The sequence below is a fragment of the Oncorhynchus masou genome, chromosome 22 (genome assembly GCF_036934945.1).
Source record: "Oncorhynchus masou masou isolate Uvic2021 chromosome 22, UVic_Omas_1.1, whole genome shotgun sequence".
In the NCBI taxonomy this organism is placed as follows: domain Eukaryota; kingdom Metazoa; phylum Chordata; class Actinopteri; order Salmoniformes; family Salmonidae; genus Oncorhynchus; species Oncorhynchus masou.
In genome coordinates this window covers 26,903,573-26,923,909 of record NC_088233.1, presented here as the reverse complement: position 1 = coordinate 26,923,909, position 20,337 = coordinate 26,903,573, and the positions used below count along the sequence as shown (strand labels likewise).

The 20,337-nt window shown below is 44.6% G+C and overlaps 1 protein-coding gene across 2 annotated transcripts in view; it reads left to right on the top strand.

The window, feature by feature from the left end:
* The window catches only part of LOC135509249 (ras association domain-containing protein 7-like), a 50,077-nt gene that overhangs the window by 12,554 nt on the left and 17,186 nt on the right, over positions 1 to 20,337 (top strand). The window contains exon 1 of one of the 2 annotated variants that reach the window (XM_064929746.1): positions 45 to 377. The exons of the other annotated variant lie outside the window; for it this stretch is intronic. The gene's annotated coding sequence lies outside the window, so the exon portion shown is untranslated. Of the gene's footprint in view, positions 1 to 44; positions 378 to 20,337 lie in introns of those variants that run through there. 2 annotated transcript variants of the gene reach the window in all.

Below are 20,337 nucleotides of genomic sequence, written 5' to 3'. Positions count from 1 at the left end.
GAGAGCGACTGGGTGGGTGTGTTTCTGTATGTCAGAAAGGGAAGGGTGAAGAGGGAGGGGTAGAGAGAGGGAGAGTTCAGCAGTCACTCAGATCTTCCTGAAGCAGCCACTGAACAAGTGACGGAGAGAAACAGGGTTAGAAAAAAGAGAGAAAGGAAGAAAGAGAAACAGATGAGTAGCAACAGAACGATCTGTTTAATCCCCAGTCACCTTGTCTGACTCGGACCCCCGCTGGACTTTACACACTCACTCACTCCCTCTTGCGCTGGGACTACACTTCCTGATCCCTCTCTCCAGAGCCCGGAGGAGCGAGTGGAATCTACCCGAGAGAAGGAGAGCGAGAGAGAGAGCTGTTAAAGAAGACATTTCCACACCTGGTGAGTGTGGCATATGTTGTTCTGGGAAAAAAGTGTGTGTGTTTTTCTCTGAGTGTGGGTTCGTGTGAGGGACTTTATATGAGTGTGTGTTTGTGTTCAATGTCCCTGACCAGGCTACTGTGTCTTTAAATGTATCTGTTGCTGCTAGGCCCCCTCTGTGGTACAACTCAAACCTGTTAGGGGGAAACTGTGTGCCTGACCTGTGTGTGTTTCTGCATGAATGTATGCGTAACAAGGCATGATAAGGCCGTGGGTATCTCTTCCACAGCCTGCACGTCACCCAGCTCTTTTTACTTTATGGAGGGCACGCGCAGAGTTCACTCACTGCCTATACAAAGCTTATTTAACTGTTAGCGTGCTACACATTCTAAAATATAAACTTATTATCCTAACCTCTCTCTCTGTGTGTGTGTGGGTGGTTTTTAGAGTCTGTAGTTGTTCAACCATGTGCAGCCATAGGGAGCCAGAGATTTTATTGTCTGGCTTACCCTGAGAGTAAATAGCCATACTTCATGTGTCGTGTGTGTACATGTTAGTGTGTGAGATGGTTGCGGAGGGAGGGACGTAAATGTATTTAAACTTGAGCACATTTTCAACCAACTGTCTCCTCAGTCAGTAGAGTTTTGTTTTGTTTTTGACATTTAGAGGAAGTTTGTGACAATTGAAAATAGTCTGCGGTGCGTTTTCAGCTGGATGCAATGACGTCAGACCCCCAAAAAAGAAACCATGGTGTCGAAATGAAAATGAAGTGTTTCCATTAACCATTTAGACAAACTGTGTATTAATAAATTGGGAAAAGCCAGTATGCCCTCCCTCCTATAGGTTTCATGTCTCAGGTAGCCTGCCAAAATGCAAGAATCTACTCTTATTTGTGTGCACACACACACACACACACAGTGGATTAAACATACAGTATGGTTAATTTCCCATTACATTGGGCTGGGTGGAGCGTACTCTGAGGGATGGTTGTGTTCACTGCGATGTTATATTTAATGGCCTTTTTACTGCTTCACTACACCTGGAAAAGCTTGGCCCCTTTTCTCCTCCTCTGTTACCTACTGCAGGTGGTCTCAAAGCAACAGTATGTGAATGTTTTCATGAGGGAAAGTATGACTTGTTTCTTGTCTAGGTGTGTTTGATAGAGTGAATGTGTGTGTAATGTGATGGACAGACAAACAGTGTGTGATCTCTCAGGAAGGAGAGTGCACTGCGTGATTTAAAGATTGATCCAGTGCTGCTCTCCTCACTTGAACTCTTCTACCTCTCTCTCACAGACAGACACACTCAGACACCTGTATATTTCATTATTCCAATCTCACTCACTCACATACGTTCACCCAGGCCCTAACTGGGTGGCAGGAACCAATAGCTTCCGGTCTGTTTGTTTCTGGAGGAAAATGTTTGATACCAATTGCTGCATGTTTGCCTTCGGTCAACCAGTTAGAGAGACGTTCTAATGGAAAGTCCCTGGCAGTTTGGCTGTGGTCATTTAGTCCGGCAGTGAAAGATAACCTTCTGGTCCCTCTGGTCTGACCTCTGATCTAGAGGTTTTCAAACTCCCTCACTGTCAGACATCCTGATAACCCACACACCTCAGGATTTGTTGTTACTGACAACGAAGTCTACCTGGCTGACGGTGATTTGTGCTTTCCACTGTACTGTCAGCTTCACTCCTGGCCCTGTCTGTTTCTTACTGCTTCACCTCTTTCATCCTGACCTGTGTGTGTGTGTGTGTGTGTGTGTTCTGTCAAACCTGCTTGGCCTCAGACTTCTAGGTTGATCTATATGATCCTGATCTGTTAGAGTTGACAGTGTTGCCAAGCCTCCGGACACCTGTGGACGTGGAGACGAGGGGCAATGTGTGTGTGGTGCGTGTAATGAGATTTATCTTGACGCAGCCTGTCTTGTGACCGTGGCAATGCAAATATCCCACAATCCCCTGGGAGAGTCGTGTGATGCCATACGTAGACATGGCAATGGGGTGTTGTGTTTGAGGAGCCATGTTGACTCTCAGCATCTTACAAAACTGTAAATAAGGCTGGTCTCTCTGCCAGGGGAGGGCCTGAGTACACACACACACACACACACACAGGGGCCTGAGAGAGGGGCTTTTGGCACCAAGCAGAAGGCAAGCTGTGAATGTTTCTAAATCTATGACTAAGGGAGTAGAGGCAGGTGTTCTTGACAGCGACTTGCCTCCAATCAGAGTTGCAAGACGTTTCCTTAAACTGAGATCTATTATCTGTGAACATCATAGAAGTACGTCAAAGTTGCCTCCCAGAACAGGTAATAGAAGCGAAAAGCTCAAATCTAACTTCAGCCCTCTCAAGATTGACCATTAGGAGGGATCCTAGGTCAAAACGGACTGAAAAATCAGCACCTAGGGACATTTTCTCATCCTATAGTAGTACATGGTAACCTCCAGGGCAGCCTCCGTCCACTGATACACACAGACATAGTCAGACTGGTTGGCATTACTCAGGTTAGGGACTGTGGACTTTCAACACAGTCTCAGCACACTCTGGTGCTTCACTTTCACAGCTCAGGATCTTTCATGGGTGAAGAAGACTTGTCACTTTGAACAGTGTTCTATTTGGTTCTTAGAGCTGTATGTAAACCCCTATGCTCACCACAATGTGATGACAAAGATCTCCCTGGATAAGGCCCTGTTCTCAGTGTCTTGACACATCCCTTTGTTTAGTTAGGGCGCTTGTTTTACATTGGCCTTTTCCCACTGACATGTTCTCTTGACTTGCTCAGTAGACTCTCCATGCTGCTCTGTGGACTGTTGACTGGTTGTACCACCATAAACACACTGTTAGGAGAGTTTCTCTTTGAAATATTGAACTGTGTCTGAGCTGTGTGTGTGGTAAAGAACATCCTGAATGGATACCAGCCACTAGAGGTCTTCACGGATCCACCTGTACCCGAATTCACGATCTGGGACCCAGAATTCGAAATAATGTCAAGGATGTGGGTTGGATCTTGTCACAGGTCTCGGGTATGTGTAATTTTAACTGACTTGTCCGGAAGGGCCCTTGCATTTCTGAATGAGACTGCTGCAGTAGTGAGCAAGAGAGAAATCTTATAATTTATGCAGCTGCTCTTGCTTTTCACGAGAGTGGAGCGTTGATGTTGGCCAATCCAAAATCATCAAAGCGGCAATATGGTACAGTCATAGAGCCTCGCTCCATGTGTGGCAAAAGTTAGGAGATTTCTAATGGAATTAAAATGACGGAATTAAAAGTTAAAGGAGAAGGATCGGCTACAATGATCAAGAGCCATAATTCTATTTATTCCTCAGATACCCTAAAATGTAATCAAACTATAATATTTCTTACAGAAAGAAGTATGTTCAGTAGGAAACTGATTTTAGCATGTGCGTCTTGTCTTCATGGTTTCGGGAAAACAACATGAAATTCCAAGACTGTGTCCCTGTACTAAAACTGTTTCTTATTTCTTATTCATTTTGGAAGTCACAAGCCTGAAACCTTAAACATAGACTGCTGACACCCAGTGGAAGCCATAGGAATTGCATCCTGGGAGCTAGAATTGAGTATGCCCTTATACTTGCCATTGGAAGAGCATGGTGTCTCAAAAAATACAATTCTTGTTGGTTTTTCTTTGGATTTTCTCCTACCATATCTATTGTGTTATATTCTCCTCCATCATTATTTTAACACCTACAAACTTAAATGTTTTCTTTCCAATGGTACCAATTATATGCATATCCTGGCTTCAGGGCCTGAGTAACAGGCAGTTTACTTTGGGCACGTCATTCAGGTGGAAATTGAGAAAAAAGGGGCCTAGACCTAAGAAGTTGACTAGCTTCTGGTCCCGGTTTGATGCAGGGCAAGACAGGTACTACATAATCATATTTGATGATAAATAAACTAGCTATGGCAGCGATTAGCTTACTATAGCAAGAATTGGCTTGGTTGGTTGCTGTCTCTTATCTCTCCCTCCCTGCTCCCCATGTCACTTGCTCACAGCACTGCCCATCCCCCGCCTGCTAGAGTGGCATCTCTCTCCCTCCTCTCGCGCTTTATCAGCTCTGGTTAATAAAATCGCTTTTAAAAAATTCTGCTGCTTTCGTCACTAATCGGACCGGGTCTGGATCCGACCAGGTTTATACGGAATGGGTCTAGTTGGCCTCGGTTCCTTTCGGAAATGTTTTTATTTATGCATATCAGGTCCGGGTGGGAAAACCCCATGTCCATTTCGGAAGTGGTCCAATTTTTTTTTACCCTTGAAGACCTCAACCAGGCACACACATAGCAGAGCTCCCCCTGTAGTTCCAGGGGGTTGAGATATCTTCCCTAGGGGAAATCAATCTCAACAGACTGGCTAGTGTCAACTATGGACCCCTGACTGTGTGTGTGTGTGTGTGTGTGTGTGTGTGTGTGTGTGTGTGTGTGTGTGGTAAGTGGGGCGAAAGGGAGGTTTCTAGGGCTGGACAGACAGAGCAAGGCAGATATATAACCCTGCTCCAGTAAGGTATTTGGGATATGAGGAATCCCACCGTAAATCTACATCGTCCCCTTTACCCTTCCACTCATCCTCCACTCTATCCTTCCATCATTTCACCCCTCCACTGAGAGAGCAAAAATCGTTACTCGTCCCCCAGTTTAATGAGAGACTGAGTTGAGGCTGGCACCTCCCCATGAGTGGCCTTAGTCCTATAGATCCCAACTGCATGACCCACACCAACCACACTCAAGTCAATACTACCTTCATAGCTTCCATAAATATCCACATACTCTGCTCCCCTCACACCATACACCTTCTGCACCTAACCCCACACCTTACACCCCCTCAACTTTACCTCTGTCTTTCAGTCATCTCACTGAATGCTTTCACAACAAACATTCCTCAGGGTGTATGAATGCCCACTGTCCTGTTTAAAGTACACATCTCAGATGAACACACTCTCACACTTCTGCCCTTATCCCACTCTCCCAGGGATAGTCACTCTCCCTAGATCAATATTAGGTGTGTGATAGGAGGTTAGCATACCTCTGACCTTAATCATGGAGCCACATGTTAATCTACAACACCTGTTTATTACCTACGCTATGTATTAGATTGACAAATGTTTCACTAGTGTTCAGGAGAATAAATATAGTAGAAGGAGAAGAAATGGAGCTGTAGGAAACTAAGACTACACTAAGTTATAGTGTAATGGGATAGCATTGGCTGTTGGTTGACACAGTATCCTATGCATGGCCCCAAGTTATAACAAATATTTCCCTAGTGTTAGGGTGAAGAAATGGAACTAGATGAGTTCAGTTGAATTTAAACCAGTGTTGAAGGGACTGAGTTTGTTGTAGTTAACTATCCATTGCATGGCCCCAGCTAAGTTGAGAGACTTGGGAGGTAACCTAACTGGGTGGAATGCAGCACAGATCTCATCTGTTAAAACATTCATCCAGCCCGCAAGTCCTTGTTTTGCATTTGGAGTCGTATATTTTGACGGTCTGTCCCAGCCTTGTTCAAGTATGCACACCTACACTAGTCTGGACTGGATCCTAAAGACTCCCACTGTTTGATTTTAGGCTATAGACAGTGGTGTAGTAAATGCAACTAAATGCAGTTTAACCACCATTTGTTTTTGCACGACAGCGCGTTATCTTATTCACTGTGACAGGTGATCAGTTTACCCAGCTATTTGTTTACCACAACAACATTGGCTATAGACAACTCTCAACGTTGTATTTGGGGTTTAACATATAACACTTGGAATGGGTCTGATTTGGAACATTTTGGTGCATACTGCTGGAACATTAAATCCCCAAAAGGAAAACAAAAAAGCAGCCTGAAGTGGCCCTACTGTTGCTTTTTGACTGGTAAGATGCTTCATGAAGGTGGTCACGTGTGTTTGTGAGGCAGAGGTCTTGGGTTCGAGCCTCGGTGTGAGCCGAATCAGGAGGAAGTGGTAATCCCTAAGCAAGCAGCGGGACGTCCTTTACATTAGCAGACATTGAAAGAGCCTTAAATGATTATTGAGACCAGCCCAGTGCCACTGGAGTCCGACATGCGCACACACAGATGAGTCGAGAACAGGGCCTACGAATATAACTGTCCTCAGTGCAATTTAAGGGTACCAACTTAGTCAGTCTTGCAATTGCACTCTCTGTTCTTTAAGTCAATGAATACGTTTACATGCACACAATAATGCGATTATAGTCCGACTAATATAATTGTTTGATTTTTTTTTTTTTTAATTACAAGCTTTGAAAGAAGAACGATTTCCCTAAATGCTGTTTCAAACATTCTACCACAGCAAACATATTATTTGGAAGCCTATTTGTTTTGGAGTTGGGACAAACTCTGCAAAAAAAGAAACGGCCCTTTTTCAGGACCCTGTCTTTCAAAGATAATTCGTAAAAAATTTAAATAACTTCACAGATCTTCATTGTAAAGTGTTTAAACATTGTTTCCCATGCTTGTTCACGGACAGCTGATCGTCCTCGCAGTGGCAGACCACGTGTAACAACACCTGCACAGGATCGGTACATCCGAACATCACACCAGCGGGACAGGTACACAATGGCAACAACAACTGCCTGAGTTACACCAGGAATGCACAATTCCTCCGTCAGTGCTCAGACTGTTCGAAATAGGCTGATAGAGGCTGGACTGAGGGCTTGTAGGCCTGTTGTAAGGCAGGTCCTCACCAGACATCACCGGCAACAACGTCAGCTATGGGCACAAACCCACCGTCGCTGGACCAGACAGGACTGGCAAAAAGTGCTCTTCACTGACGAGTCGTGGTTTTGTCTCACCGGGGGTGATGGTCGGATTCGCATTTACCGTTGAAGGAATGAGCGTTACACCGAGGCCTGTACTCTGGAGCGGGATCGATTTGGAGGTGGATGGTCCGCCATGGTCTGGGGTGGTGTGTCACAGCATCATCGGACTGAGCTTGTTGTCATTACAGGCAATCTCAACGCTGTGCATTACAGGGAAGACATCCTCCTCCCTCATTTGGTACACTTCCTGAGCATGTCTGGGACCTGTTGAATCGGAGGGTGAAGGCTCGGGCCATTCCCCCCCAGAAATGTCTGGGAACTTGCAGGTGCCTTGGTGGAAGAGTGGGGTAACATCTCACAGCAAGAACTGGCAAATCTGGTGTAGTCCATGAGGAGGAGATGCACTACCGTACTTACTGCAGCTGGTGGCCACACCAGACACTGACTGTTACTTTTGATTTTGAACCCCCCTTTGTCCAGGGACATATTATTCAAGTTCTGTTAGTCACATGTCTGTGGAACTTGTTCAGTTTCAGTTGTTGAATCTTATGTTAATACAGATATTTACACATGTTAAGTTTGCTGAAAATGAAGGCAGTTGACAGTGAGAAGACGTTTATTTTTTTTCTGAGTTTATAAAGTTGGGATGTAAACTACTAAGACGCATACATTCACTTCACTCGTGCCGATTTTAAGGTGTGTGTGTGTGTATATATATTATTATTATTTTAAACTAATATATATTTATTTATTTATTTATTTTAAACTGGTCCTAATTTTTTTTTTTTTTGCCCAGAAAACCAGGTGTTCTAATCAGCGTAGGTTTACTTCGATGTTTACATTATACGGATTTAAGATGAGCAGAGTTGGGTGTTTACATGATTATTGCATATTCTGCCTACTGCCATAATCAGTTTACCATCAAATTATTACTCTGCATGTAAACATACTCAATGATCCAAACCTCAAACCCACGGCTCCGTGGGGTCACAGTTCGGTTTCGGCACAGTGGGAAACAGTTACTGTATTTTATTTAAGAAAATACAAAGTGTTTATATCCCTGATTCGATATATGATCATTAGTCATAATGCCTGAGGAGAGCCCAATCAGGAATACTATCAGGAATATCACTTTGTATTTTCTCAAATGAAAACACACGATTACTCATCAACAACGACACTAAAGTAAAGTGCAATATACATTTGACAGTGAAATCAATATGTAAACATAGCTCAGACATTGTATAAGCCTTTGCTATAATGTTTTCTTTCTTCTCACTTGTGTGACTACTCAAAGAGGGCGTGTCTGTAGCACGGTACTTTTCGTCTCCCACTCTGGGGTAATGTGACGGGCTGTCACTACGTAGCTGTCTGTAGCCCTGGAGGTCCATCCATCTGTCGTCAACGCAACACATGGTGCATTGGCCAATTCATTGACATCTTCAGATTTAGCTTGCTAGTATAGACTGGGTACTACCTGTTTGCTGAAATGAGTACGACATTCGTAACCTGGCGCGAGCACTTTTCATGAGGTGCTGAGTCTGACACCCCCTATTCTCAACCACCAAGAATCGGTGCATATCCGCGGCTATAAACATACCTATCGCTCTTGTAATTTTTTGGGCCCGGTCAGATTCGGCAGCGAAAGGCTGCTTGTATGTAGAGGGGAGACCACGTTTGTGTTGTTTTTATCCAGTGGTAGGAATACTGGGTTGAGTCAACATGTTTGAGGTGTTGGCAGCTGCATAGACTATTCTCGTTTAGCAGTGGCTACATAGTACTGTTAACTCTGTTTCCATCACCGTTGTAATCTACTTTTTTCCAACATTTTCCCCAACTGGAGAATTAAACGACGATGGAGAATTCTCCTGTTTTATTGACCATCACTCGCCATTGTACAGAACTAGTGCCCAGCTGCGCCTCGCAAAAGGAACGTTTGAAATGCGCCAATTCAGATTCTAAATTTAATTACAACGTGCGCATAGGCTCTAGTTGTTTTAACGGAATAGCCTGAAATGTAATTATTCTGCTCCGATTCACTCAAAAGGCATACAACGCAGCGTAGGCATAACCTATAGGCCTAGTGTGTTTATGTTTGTTCGGTACACCCCTAATTGTGTGTGCGTTCTGCATTTGTGTGCACTCTGTGTGTGTGATCTCGACTCTGCCAGGCCTGCAGTAGTGCTGAGTCAGGTAGAGAGTGTATAATTACACATAGAGGTGCCCATCAGCAGTCTGTGTCTGTAGGGAAAAGGAATATCTAGTCAGTTGCACAACTGAATGCCTTGAACCAAAAAGTGTCTTAGGCATTTAACACAACCCCTATGAATCAGAGAAGTGCTGCATGGATTGAAGTCCACATCATCGGAGCCAGTCGGGTTTAATTGCCTTAAGGGCAGAATGGCAGATATTTTCCAATTTGACAACTCTAGGATTTGAACCAGTGACCTTTCGGTTACTGGCCCAACACTCTTAACCGATTAGCAATACAGCCTCCTGTTCTCTGTAGAGCTCAGTAGTCACACCAGTCACTCCTCTCGATCTCTCAAGGTGCTGAGTAATGATGACAAGGCTAAGTTCTCTTCTCTGTTCTAAAACCTCATCACCTTCAGGCAGCCAGGCCAGTCATATATTTCTCTTAGTAAAAAGGCTGTATAGGGCTGAGCCACAATGAGTAACCTTCTATTGTCCACAAAAGCTTTGGCAGCAGTATAGTTTACATTGGTAAATAAAGTGTTTATCCAGTTGGAACAGTTGTGGTAGTGTCTGAGGTAGGGATTAGGAACTGGACCTATGAGTAAGCCTTTATTGTTGTTTTTATTAGTCCTAAAGCTGTGCCTGCTACATCGTTCAGCACTCTCCAAACTTTCATTTTTGCTGACGCGTTTGTGTCAAACACCCACCTAAAATAGAGTTTTACCGCTCTACCAAGTAAACAGAAGCAAAATTAATCAGAGCACTGGGAACACTAATCTAGTGAACAGAGAGTATAGTCAGTTATTCTTACTATTTTCTGCATTGTCGAATAATAGTGAAGACATCAAAACTATGAAATAACACATTATGGAGCTGTTCTTGCCATAATATGGACTTGGTCTTTTACCAAATAGGGCTATCTTCTATATACCACCCCTACCTTGTCACAACACAACTGATTGGCTCAAAAGCATTAAGAAGGAAAGAAGTTCCACAAATTCACTTTTAACAACGCACACCTGTTAATTGAAATGCATTCCAGGTGACTACCTCATGAACCTGGTTGAGAGAATGCCAAGAGTGTGCAAAGCTGTCATCAAGGGAAAGGGTGGCTACTTTGAAGAATCTTTAAGTATAAATTATATTTAGATTTTGTCTAACACTTTTTGGGTTACTACATGATTCCAAATGTGTTATTTCATAGTTTTGATGTCTTCACTATTATTATGCAATGTAGAAAATAGTATAAAAAAAAATGTTTAAAAAAAACTTGAATGAGTAGGTGTCCAAGTGTTTGACTGGTACTGTAGATGGGTAAACGGTTGAGCTAGGCTAGTTAAAGCAGCCAAGGCAGTGAATCTAGTCATGCCAGGGAGTTGATGAGGTAGGGGTCATTAGTGGGAGTAAACCTTATATTCTTCTCTTAGCAGGATTTAACCACTGATTGGACCTGACTATATCAACTGTTTTGTCCAGATGTGTGTTTTCTCTGCTATGGTTTAGAATACGACCCTGTCATCAAGTCACCATCCCACTGACTGACTCTGACTGCTGCTGATGAGAAATCAACTCCTTGGTCAGTATTGCCATGCTTGGCGTTACACGTGGGTGGAGAAGAGTAGCTAGTTAATGACTGTTGAGTTTTCACCCAGACTGTTTTTAACACTGTGCTGCTTGGCTACAGGACTGACACTGCAGTGAGGTGCTGTGAGGTGAATGAAGCTGTCTGTCTGTGTCTGCCTGCTGGTCCGTGAGCCTTGTCATATTTTTTACCTGGTTAATAATCAATGACTTTGTAAAATATGTGTTGTTGCTACAGTAGGTTTATATGTAATCCAACTGGGTGGTTACTCAGTGCTACGCATTTCAAGATGGCGTAGCAGTCAGACGTCATGTCGTGTCCCTTGTATATATAGTTTTTTTACATATTTTTCTTCGCATATCTTTTATAACATTTTGCTAAACCTCAACATCTAAATACTCTCCTGCAACCCGCCTCACCCAATGTAGCGTGGATCTGCTTTCTTTTTTCTAAAGTATTTATATTTACTTCGGATCCGGAACCCCTCAGCTAACTACCAGCTATCAGTCAGCAAACCATTGCTAGCGGTCATCAGCTAACCTTTAGCTCGGAAAGCTCTCGCCAGTTCGAACAACGCGACTCTAACCAGAACATAAAGGACCTATTATTTTTATCCCCTTTCTATCTGCTTGCTTGCAAATTCGGCCTGCTAACTGCTAGCTTGTTTAGCCCCGGTCTGCTAACTGCTAACTTGTTTAGCCCCGGCCTACTAACTGTTAGCTTGTTAGCACAGGCCTGCTAACGGTCTGAATCGCCGCGTCCCCAGCCAGCCCAACCACTCACTGGACCCATGTTTACTTTCTGTCTCTTTTCGATTTTTAATTCGATTATACCTTCCGGTAACCTGCATCACCCAATGTGATATGGAATTGCTATTATTTTTTATTTTTAGAACCCATTCAAGAACCTCCAGAAGCTAACCAGCTAACCAACTAGCTACAAGCTATTTAGTCATTGTTAGCCACTGCTAGTGGCTTTTACCTTCTGCATAGCCAGCCAGTTTTTTTTGCCTGGATAATACTCGCCAGTCTAGCTTCCCAGTCCCATCCACCGCTGCCCCCTGGACACTGTGATCACTTGGCTACATAGCTGATGCCTGCTGGACTGTCCATTAATCACGGTACTCCATTCTGTTTGTTTATGTTTTATCTGTCGGCCGCACTCAGGCTCTGTGTGTAGTTAATCCGACCCTCTCTGCCTAGTCAACGCCATTTTTCCTGCAGTTGTTGTGCTAGCTGATTAGCTGTTGTTGTCTCACCTACTGTTTTAGCTAGCTCTCCCATCCAACACCTGTGATTACTGTATGCCTTGCTGTATGTCTCTCAAATGTCAATATGCCTTGTATACTGTTGTTCAGGTTAGTTATCATTGTTTTAGTTTACAATAGAGCCCCTAGTTCCACTCTTCATACCCCTGATACCTCCTTTGTCCCACCTCCCACACATGCGGTGACCTCACCCATTTTACAACCAGCATGTCCAGAGATGCAAGCTCTCTTATCATCACCCAGTGCCTGGGCTTACCTCCGCTGTACCCGCACCCCACAATACCCCTGTCCTCGCATTATGCCCTGAATATATTCTACCATGCCCAGAAATCTGCCCCTTTTATTCTTTGTCCCCAACGCTCGAGGCGACCAGTTTTGATAGCCTTTAGCCGCACCCTCATACTACTCCTCCTCTGTTCCGCGGGTGATGTGGAGTTAAACCCAGACCCTGCATGTCCCCGGGCACCCTCATTTGTTGACTTCTGTGATCGAAAAAGCCTTGGTTTCATGCATGTCAACATCAGAAGCCTCCTCCCTAAGTTTGTTTTACTCACTGCTTTAGCACACTCTGCTAACCCTGATGTCCTTGCCGTGTCTGAATCCTGGCTCAGGAAGGCCACCAAAAATTCTGAGATTTCCATACCCAACTATAACATTTTCCGTCAAGATAGAACTGCCAAAAGGGGAGGAGTTAGCCTGCAAAGTAATGTCATACTTTCCAGGTCCATACCCAAACAGTTCGAACTACTAATTTTGAAAATTACTCTCTCCAGAAATAAGTCTCTCACTGCTGCCGCCTGCTACCGACCCCCCTCAGCTCCCAGCTGTGCCCCGGACACCATTTGTGAATTGATCGCCCCCCATCTAGCTTCAGAGTTTGTTCTAAACTGGGATATGCTTAACACCCCGGCAGTCCTACAATCTAAGCTAGATGCCCACCATCTCACACAAGTCATCAAGGAACCCACCAGGTACAACCCTAAATCTGTAAACAAGGGCACCCTCATAGACGTCATCCTGACCAACTGGCCCTCCAACTGGCCCTCCAAATACACCTCTGCTGTCTTCAACCAGGATCTCAGCGATCACTGCCTCATTGCCTGTATCCGTTACGGATCCGCAGTCAAACGACCACCCCTCATCACTGTCAAACGCTCCCTAAAACACTTCTGTGAGCAGGCCTTCCTAATCGACCTGGCCCGGGTATCCTGGAAGGATATTGACCTCATCCCGTAAGTTGAGGATGCCTGGTCATTCTTTAAAAGTAACTTCCTCACCATTTTAGATAAGCATGCTCTGTTCAAGAAATGCAGAACTAAGAACAGATATAGCCCTTGGTTCACTCCAGACCTGACTGCCCTCGACCAGCACAAAAACATCCTGTGGCGGACTGCAATAGCATCGAATAGTCCCCGCGATATGCAACTATTCAGGGAAGTCAGGAACCAATACACGCAGTCAGTCAGGAAAGCGAAGGCCAGCTTCTTCAGGCAGAAATGTGCATCCTGTAGCTCTAACTCAAAAAAGTTGTGGGACACTGTGAAGTCCATGGAGAACAAGAGCACCTCCTCCCAGCTGCCCACTGCACTGAGGCTAGGTAACACGGTCACCACCGATGAATCCATGATTATCGAAAACTTCAACAAGCATTTCTCAACAGCTGGCCATGCCTTCCTCCTGCCTACTCCAACCTCGGCCAACAGCCCCCCCCGCAGCTACTCGCCCAAGCCTCTCCAGGTTTTCCTTTACCCAAATCCAGATAGCAGATGTTCTGATAGAGCTGCAAAACCTGGACCCGTACAAATCAGCTGGGCTTGACAATCTGGACCCTCTATTTCTGAAACTATCTGCCGCCTTTGTCGCAACCCCTATTACCAGCCTGTTCAACCTCTCTTTTATATCGTCTGAGATCCCCAAGGATTCGAAAGCTGCTGCAGTCATCCCCCTCTTCAAAGGGGGAGACACCCTGGACCCAAACTGTTACAGACCTATATCCATTCTGCCCTGCCTATCTAAGGTCTTCGAAAGCCAAGTCAACAAACAGGTCACTGACCATCTTGAATCCCACCGTACCTTCTCCGCTGTGCAATCTGGTTTCCGAGCCGGTCACGGGTGCACCTCAGCCACGCTCAAGGTACTAAACGATATCATAACCGCCATCGATAAAAGACAGTACTGTGCAGCCGTCTTCATCGACCTTGCCAAGGCTTTTGACTCTGTCAATCACCGTATTCTTATCGGCAGACTCAGTAGCCTCGGTTTTTCTGATGACTGCCTTGCCTGGTTCACCAACTACTTTGCAGACAGAGTTCAGTGTGTCAAATCGGAGGGCATGCTGTCCGGTCCTCTGGCAGTCTCTATGGGGGTGCCACCGGGTTCAATTCTCGGGCAGACTCTTTTCTCTGTATATATCAATGATGTTGCTCTTGCTGCGGGCGATTCCCTGATCCACCTCTACGCAGACGACACCATTCTGTATACTTCCAGCCCGTCATTGGACACTGTGCTATCTAACCTCCAAACGAGCTTCAATGCCATACAACACTCCTTCCGTGGCCTCCAACTCCTCTTAAACGCTAGTAAAACCAAATGCATGCTTTTCAACCGTTCGCTGCCTGCACCCACACGCCCGACTAGCATCACCACCCTGGATGGTTCTGACCTAGAATATGTGGACGGTACCTAGGTGTCTGGCTAGACTGTAAACTCTCCTTCCAGACTCATATCAAACATCTCCAATCTAAAATCAAATCTAGAATCGGCTTTCTATTCCGCAACAAAGCCTCCTTCACGCACGCCGCCAAACTTACCCTAGTAAAACTGACTATCCTTCCGATCCTCGACTTCGGCGATGTCATCTACAAAATAGCTTCCAATACTCTACTCAGCAAACTGGATGCAGTTTATCACAGTGCCATCTGTTTTGTTACTAAAGCACCTTATACCACCCACCACTGCGACCTGTATGCTCTAGTCGGCTGGCCCTCGCTACATATTCGTCGCCAGACCCACTGGCTCCAGATCATCTACAAGTTCATGCTAGGTAAAGCTCCGCCTTATCTCAGTTCACTGGTCCACGATGGCAACACCCACCCGTAGCACGCGCTCCAGCAGGTGTATCTCACTGATCATCCCTAAAGCCAACACCTCATTTGGCCGCCTTTCGTTCCAGTTCTCTGCTGCCTGTGATTGGAACGAATTGGAACGAATTGCACAAATCGCTGAAGTTGGAGACTTTTATCTCCCTCACCAACTTCAAACATCTGCTATCTGAGCAGCTAACCGATCGCTGCAGCTGTACATAGTCTTATCGGTAAATAGCCCACCCAACTTTACCTACCTCATCCCCATACTGTTTATATTTATTTACTTTTCTGCTCTTTTGCACACCAATATCTCTACCTTTACATGACCATCTGATCATTTATCACTCCAGTGTTAATCTGCAAAATTGTAATTATTTGTCTACCTCCTCATGCCTTTTGCACACAATGTATATAGACTCTCTATTTTTCTACTGTGTTATTGACTTGTTAATTGTTTACTCCATGTGTAACTATGTGTTGTCTGTTCACACTGCTATGCTTTATCTTGACCAGGTCGCAGTTGCAAATGAGAACTTGTTCTCAACTAGCCTACCTGGTTAAATAAAGGTGAAATAAAATAAAAATATTTTAAACTGAGAGAGATGTTGCTCAACTGTGCTTGCACTATTAACAGACCACTAAACACTGTTGAGGTGCTTTGAGGACAATATAAAATATGTTGTAATTCTTGCGGCAAATTAACCCACAAACCAGTAATCCAATCAGTATAATGGGTTGATACTGATGTCTGGAGGAGTGATGTGTTCTATGGTAGTGCCTGGTGCCTCCTGCGGTCATTAGCATCTGAATAGAGCTACCACTGACAGACAGAGGGGATGTTTTCAGAGAGGCGCTGCCGGCCAGTCACGTGTTTCGGATTTGTTCAGAGAAATATTTGCCAAATTGAATGTGCTGTGAAATGCATTATTCATGATTTGTTTCTGCGCTTCATTCGCTGGGAGAACAGGCAACCGCTCAATCTAATTAGCAAGCTGTGTGTCTAGAGAGGCTGCAGCAGCCTGGCCCCCTCCTCTGTGTGAGAGAACACACACACATAGCCACATCGACTCTGAAACAGGAGAAAACAAACGTGCCTCTACCTCCACACACAGGGAACGTTCTGCTTTCTGATGTTTTGCTAAGAGCGCCAACTAAACCTTCCATTGAGGTTTTGTTGTTGTTCAAACCTCTTTCCTTCCTTGTCACAGACTGTAAAGGCTACAGTAATCTGCTCCAGTCTTAGGTGTCTTAGGTGTTGTTCTGTTTGAAAAGTTCTCCAGGAATCAGTCTTTTATAGGGCTGCATGTGGAGGCTTCAGAAGATCAGAGATCTTATTTCTTCCAGGGTCTGTGACCACTCCCTGTTCTCTACTGCAGTCAGTCAGCCAGTCAGTAACTGCAGCTCAGTTGGTGGACAAAACTACAGCTAATCATTTCTGCATGTGAACACTTGTGATTAGATATAGCTTACTGCTAGATGCAGTTCTGTGTCTTGTGTTCAGAGTGTCAGTATGCCACACACTGAGATCTAGTACAAGAAGCCTGCATACAGATCTAGTACAAGAAGACTACACACTGACATCTAGTACAAGAAGACTCCCACTGACATCTACAGTATGCCTCCATGTGGTGTATTAAAACATGTCTTAATGTTTCCTGACTCTTGTACAGAAGGAGCCTATTCTTTAACCTGCAGCACCTGGTTGTGTGTATGTCATCTTTTCTTTTGTACATGTTCTGTAGTGGAGACATCAGGTGGGGCAGTTAGATTGTCAAAACCCTGCTGGATGATGATGATGTGACCTAACTGGCTGCTCTCAGCTTATATCTGTGCCAGAGCTCTTATCAGCCTCACTTGGAGCTGTGAGGGACAGAGGAAGAATGGAGGGAATGAGGGATGTAAAAAGTGGGCAAAATAACGTTTAATCAACAGTTTTATTACAGTGTTATTGCTGTCCCACATGGAGCAGAATGGTCATAAAACAGACAGCCAGACACGACAGAACCAACAAAGCCAGTAATGAGTGTCAAGCCTAACAAACAAAGCAAGCGAGAGGACAACATAAATATTTGGGCGCCCTCTGTGACAGACAGTTCTCTACATTACTAGTGGGAGCGCCTCCACTGTGCAGATGGGACCAGGGTGGTTGGTGCCAGCCTGTTAAGTCTCTGCCCAGGGGTAGAGTGACACAGCAGGCAGAGTCGAGCACATCGCTAGGGCATTGCCCACTACCCAAACAGCCACAAAGAATCTCATATCACACTGTTTACTTCAGGGAGCTGTTTACTTTTGTGTATCAAGGACAGTGTGTGTTTTCCTTTGAATGATGATAAGAGAGAGGGAACAGTAGAGGGAGAGAGAGAGTGTGTGTGTGTGTGTGTGTGTGAAAAGAATGAGTGTGTTAAGAACTGTGTGTGTTGTCTTGGAAATTCTTACACAGAGACACTCGAAGTCCATCTTAAATGAATCATAGTTTATTTGTCAGTGTGCTGGAGAGGTTCCAACAAACTCAATGCACCATGGTACACATGTCAATCAGGAGCTCTCTCTGGGCAGACCCAGCAGTTGTCTCATATACAACTTTACACAGACAAATTATATTTGCATGATTTAGCACAGTGAATTAATCATTACCATTTTGTTTCATTCATGTGACCAACCAGTACTGGTTCATGACATGTGATAGACCAATACCCCACGAGTCTTCTCTCTAAGCTGAGACCTTGAAACTGAGATATCTTTTGTTTGTTCTCAAAACACGGTCTGGGCGTACTGCCAAATTGCAGCTACTGATAGTCAGGATTTGTACAGTCAGCCACTTGCATTAACAAAGAAATTGGTTATTAGAACTGCACATGAACAGAAGACAGAAGTTGGTTAAAAGAAAAGCACAAACATTAAAATGTGCTCTACAGTGTAATTTTCTGAGGGTATGTGTGTATGTATGTATATGTTTATGTGTGTGTGTGTGTGTGTGTGTACACTACATACTCTCCTTTGTTCTTCTCATTGTTCTCCTCTTGTCCATGGGTGTACAATGAAGCTCTGACAAGGGGTTCTCTCTCTCACTCACTCTGATTGTACAGTAATAGTTGTGGGCAGGTATATATTTTAATTAGGCTGCAGTGCAGTCAGTGTAGAGACACACACACATGCATACGCACGCATCTGTCCCGGTCCTTGTTCTTCACTGTTTAAGGGGAAGGTGTTGAAGCGGACTCATAACTTAAACACTTGTGGAATGTTTACTCCTCACCTTTATCCTATGATCCATTTCCCAATAGCGTTACTCCAGGTGACTAACAGCAATCAATCAATTCCTACTTTGTGTAGGTTTGGATGGGAAGGTTTTAGTGTGTATGTGCATGGGTGGGTGCGTTCTCCTCTGAACAGCTGTGGAGTACATATGGAGACATAGTCATGCTCTGCTTGTTTTGGCCCTGTGCTATACATAGGCTGACACTGTGTAGCTCATACAGACAAAAGCACACTTACACACACACAGACAGAGAGATGCTACCCACTGTGTCTGCGTGGGCTTTGATGCTGATCGCTTGAGAAAAACCTGTACCTAGTCTAGTTGAAAATGTTCTGCTCTGTAGAGATGTGTTCCTGTCCCCTTGAGAGCTGACCCTAGTAGCTCAGCTGAGATTCAACTAGACACAGGCCACCAATGAATGACCATCACCTCTACTGTAAGGTGAAACTTGGAGTTGGTTAGCATGGACCAGTGTTTGTGTGCTTGTGTCAATCTGTGTGTGTGAGTGACTGGTATGTTTCGTGTGTTTAGGGTGATCTACGGAGTGTGCGTGAAGCCACAGGAATGTGTGCTGATGGTTGTCATGGTAAGAGGTTATCAGGGCGGGAACTCTCTCTTATTCACTCTTAAGGACTAGCTGTGACTAGTCCGTCTTCGGCTTCAGAACACCAGACTAGACCCAAATGCTGTCTGTCAGTGTGTGTCTCTTTCATTGGTATAATGATGAGTGTGTGCAGCAGGCAGCCATGCTGGAGGGTTCTCTTGGCCTCTCATTGATCAGAGAGAGAGTGGCTGGGTGGGTGATGATGAAAAGAGAAGAGAATGGAAGGTTCACTGTTCTGTCTCGCTGGGTGGATCTGGGCTGAACTGGAAGATAATGAGCAGAGCAGCGGGTGAGGGGATGGGGTCGGGGCGGATGCTTTTTGTCTCTACTACGAGACTTTTGGGTGTGGAGGGCCTGGGTGGATATTTGTGTTTTTGAAAACTTCTGGTTGCCCGGGTAGTGGTGGGTGGGTGTGTTTCTGAATGCATGTGAGCGGTCTGTGCGGATCCTCCACACTCTTCACACACTCAAACACCCTGCACACAACCACAGAGATGCATGTCAGTCAGGCCTGAAGACTCCACTGTAAGGATGTGGTGAAGTTGACCTCAAGACATTTGGGGTTGGAGAAGCTGTCAGCTGGATTCTCATTGGACATATCCCAGAATAGAAGTGCACCATTAAATATGTATGCTATTTCATGCTGTTGTTGGGGGCTTAAAATATATGTAGGGCCTAGGCGTAGTTGCCATGGTTTTCACTAGATTCTAGAAGATACCATAGATATCTGCAGTGGTGTAAAAAGTACCCAAACATCATACTTGAGTAAAAGTAAAGATATATTTTTACTTTAGTTATTTTCTATTAAAGGTGAGTCACCCAGTAAAATACTACTTGAGTAAAAGTATTTGGTTATAAATACAGTATATCACAAAAGTGAGTTCACCCCTCACATTTTTGTAAATATTTGAGTATATCTTTTCATGTGACAACACTGAAGAAATTACACTTTGCTACAATGTAAAGTAGTGAGTGTACAGCTTGTATAAGAGTGTAAATTTGCTGTCCCCTCAAAATATCTCAACACACATCCATTAATGTCTAAACCGCTGGCAACAAAAGTGAGCACACCCCTAAGTGAAAATGTCCAAATTGGGCCCAATTAGCCATTTTCCCTCACCGGTGTCATGTGACTCGTTAGTGGTGCAAGGTCTCAGGTGTGAATGGGGAGCAGGTGTGTTAAATTTGGTATCATCTCTCTCACACTCCCTCAT